This window comes from Amaranthus tricolor, chromosome 9 (genome assembly GCF_026212465.1).
Source record: "Amaranthus tricolor cultivar Red isolate AtriRed21 chromosome 9, ASM2621246v1, whole genome shotgun sequence".
NCBI classification, from domain to species: Eukaryota; Viridiplantae; Streptophyta; class Magnoliopsida; order Caryophyllales; family Amaranthaceae; genus Amaranthus; species Amaranthus tricolor.
In genome coordinates, this window is record NC_080055.1 from 14,934,514 (window position 1) to 14,938,116 (window position 3,603).

Below are 3,603 nucleotides of genomic sequence, written 5' to 3' on the forward strand. Positions count from 1 at the left end.
GTAGATTAGTGTAGTTGCAAAATGTCATTGATACAAACATTTTCTAAATAATGTGCAAAGTACTTTTCGTATATCCATTCAACTTGTATTTTTCGTTCCATCAAATTCATCCAATTTTTATTTATTAAAATATATATTTAGTTTTACTAGAATATTATGATGTATTGAATATAATTTTATATACTAAAAGAGAATTCTAGATGAAATATGAATTCCATGAAGATAGGTTTCAATTTTGTCCAAATGCCATTGAGATGTGTAATGGCAAATTTCAATTGAGATTATGGGAGCTTGAAACGTTTTATGTAGATTAGTGTAGTTACAATATGTCATTAATGCATACATTTTTCAAAGAAAATGCAAAGTATTTTTTGTATATCCTTTCAGTTGTATCGTATTTCTCGTTTTATCAAATTAAATTAGCTGTATTTATGTTTTTATAATGACATATCATCTCTTTCTTAGTATTTTTGTTCAATTTCATTTGGGCACCCAATTATTAAAGCTTTATTATTTCTAAATGTATAAAACTAAATATTTTAAAAATTTGATATTAATAATTCTTATTGTGAGACAGATAAAATAAGTTGCCACTTGATTACGTTTTAACTTAACGATTAACAATAAAATATAAATTTATGAGTGAGATGTGAATAGTGTTAACCAATTGGGATAAAGTTACTAAAATTTAGGGGATGAGGTCTTAATAAATAATAGTGATTTGTAAAGTGTTAATCACCCTTATGTGGTAGGATTTGACAGGGTGGGAGATTTCTGATTTTAGTTTACCTATCTTGATTTTGTTTATATTCTTTTTTTATTTTGTGTCATTTATAATAAGGTACTTTTATTGCAAAATCCCATTAATTTAAACAAGTTTCAAAATAATTCAAAGAACTACTTTATGTCTTTTCGATTTTGTCGTATTTTTTGCCCCATTTGTTGTTGGACCTCTTGAGTTTTGATGATGACTACACTTTATTTAAACAAATATGTTTTTAGAGATTATGTGCAGGTCAATATCTGGTCGTGATTATGATCGTTGATAGTACCTATGACTTGGTTCATGGAAATGTACATGTCAAAAGGATCCAAAAGATGTTAGCAGAGTATATCGCTTCGGATATAAAATGGAGACAGGAGGTCTACTGTCCCAAGTTGGATGTTCTAACAAAATTGGAAATTGAAGACAGCGCACTGTTCTTGAACTGGAGTCAACCTACGTCCACTAAAAATTCTGATTATTATTTTTTAATTATTATTTTTAGTTGATGTATTAATTAAAGTTAATTTGTTGCATTAATAAATTATTAAAGTTAATTGGCAAAATATTTTCTAAAATATCTAACGTGTGATTTTCTAAATATAAGCCTTTATTTTAGGATCTATGTTTAGTAAATGACTAAATTTAGCTAAGAAGGAACAACAGCTGATTTTAAGGGATCCTTAGCTATTATTAGCTAAAGGTAACTGTCCCTAATATTAGTAATAGGTAACCGTCCCTAATATTAGTAATAGGTAATCGTCCCTATTATTAGCTAAAGGCAACCGTATCTAAATTTAGCTAAAGTAAACCGTGGTTATTATTGGAAAAAGGGAACTGCAGCTAATTTTAGTATATGGGAACTACTGCTAAAGGGAACAATATCTATTATTAGTATCTGAGAACAGCGATTATTATTAAATAACCGTGGGCTTGATTTTATCAAGATTAATACCTAGTTTTTAGAGAGTAACCGTAGGATGACTTGGATTTTAAGATCCAAATTACTCTCCTTATTATTTGGGATAAGGGAGTAGTGGTCGGTTTACTCCTTTTAATTAGGGATTTTAGCTCCATAAATAGAGACTTTCAGCTGTTCCTCAAAACATGCCTTAGTATGAGCCATTAAATCATACGTGATTTTTGGAGAATTTTTACAAGAAAATTTTGTTTTAAAATTGCCAATTAATTTATAATATTTTCTTGTGCAACTTATTAATTTTAATTTTAGAGAATTTTTATCCTTTTTGTAAGGGAACTTGAGTGATATTTGTAATTAGACTTGGGTGAGTCTAAGGGGGAATTAGATAGCTTTTAGTGAAGCTAGTGTGGAGTTTAGCTTCTAGTGAAGCTAAGTTTGTTGTCTCTTTCATTATTTCGCTCTAAGTTTAAGCTTTATTTATTTTAATTAATTCTGCAAAAACAGGGCAAAAACGCTTAAACTCGCAACAACAACAATTCACCCCCCCTCTTATTGCTGTTCCCGTCTCTCACTAAGTCTACATTTGTATTAATTAAAATGTCATATTTATTTTTACTATCTAATTTATTTCTCTTATCTTTAAATAACTTACACTTTAAGCCACTATACCACTTTTGTTTCTGTAACCAAAAATGGGAAAAAATTTACCCCATGGTATGGAAGGTTGACAATACGAGAGTTGTTTCATATCGAATAATAGATCATAAGGATGAAGCTGACACCATTTTACGTTCTTGTAAATTGTTCCATTAGTTTTTGGTGTGATAAATGGAAAATGATAGAATCTGAAAGGCTTCTTTTCATACGGAGTGTAGACTGTGTTAGAGATGGGAACAACAACAAGAGGGGGGGGGGGGGGGGGGGGGTGGGGGTGAATTGTTGTTTTAATAAGTTTAAGTATTTTAGCCCTATTTTTGCGGAATTAGATTGAAGAATTAAAACTTAAACTTGGAGCGAAATAATGAAAGAGACATTACGATTTTACGCGGAAACCTTGTAGGCCTAAATAGAAGGAAAAACCACGACCCCTCGAGATTTCAAAATTCTCCAATATGTTTTAGGCAATTCGTTACAATTACATAAAATAACTTGCTTCACTCGAAGCTTCTCCAACTAGGCCAACTTCTCTTTCTCTTGCTTCACTCGAAGCTTCTCTCTTAGCTTTACTCAAAGCTATTCTCTTCTCTAGCTTCACTAGAAGTTTTCTAATTCTCCCCTAGACTTACCTAAGTCTTAAGTCTAGTTACAACAATTCTCTCAAAAACCCTTTCACAAGGATAAATTCTCTAATGATAAAACTAAAGAGTTGCACAAGAAAATATTATAACTTAATTAGAAATTTTTAAACAAAATATTTCTTGTTACTATTCCCAAAAATAACGTATGATTTAATGGCTCATACTCGGCGGATTTTGAGGAGCAAACAAGTCCTCTATTTATAGAGTTAATATCCTTAATAAAAAGGAAGTAATTACCCATTATTTTCTTATCCCTAATAATAAGGAGAATAATATGGATCTAGAATAACAAGGTCAAAACCCACGGTTTTCCTTTGTCTAATAATAGAGCTACGGTTCCCTTTTCTAACATTAGCTACGGTTCCCTTTTACTAATATTAGCTACGGTTCCCTTTTACTAATATTAGCCACGGTTCCCAAAGCTAGGGGTTGTTCCACAAAGACTTCTTCATCATGAAAACCATTCAAGAAAGCACATTTCACATCCATTTGATATAATCTAAAATTCATAAATGTAGCAAAAAAAATTAAAATTCTAATAGCCTCTAACCTCGCTACCGGAGCTAATGTCTTGGTATAGTCAATCCCTTCTTGTTGATTGTACCCTTTAACCACGAGCC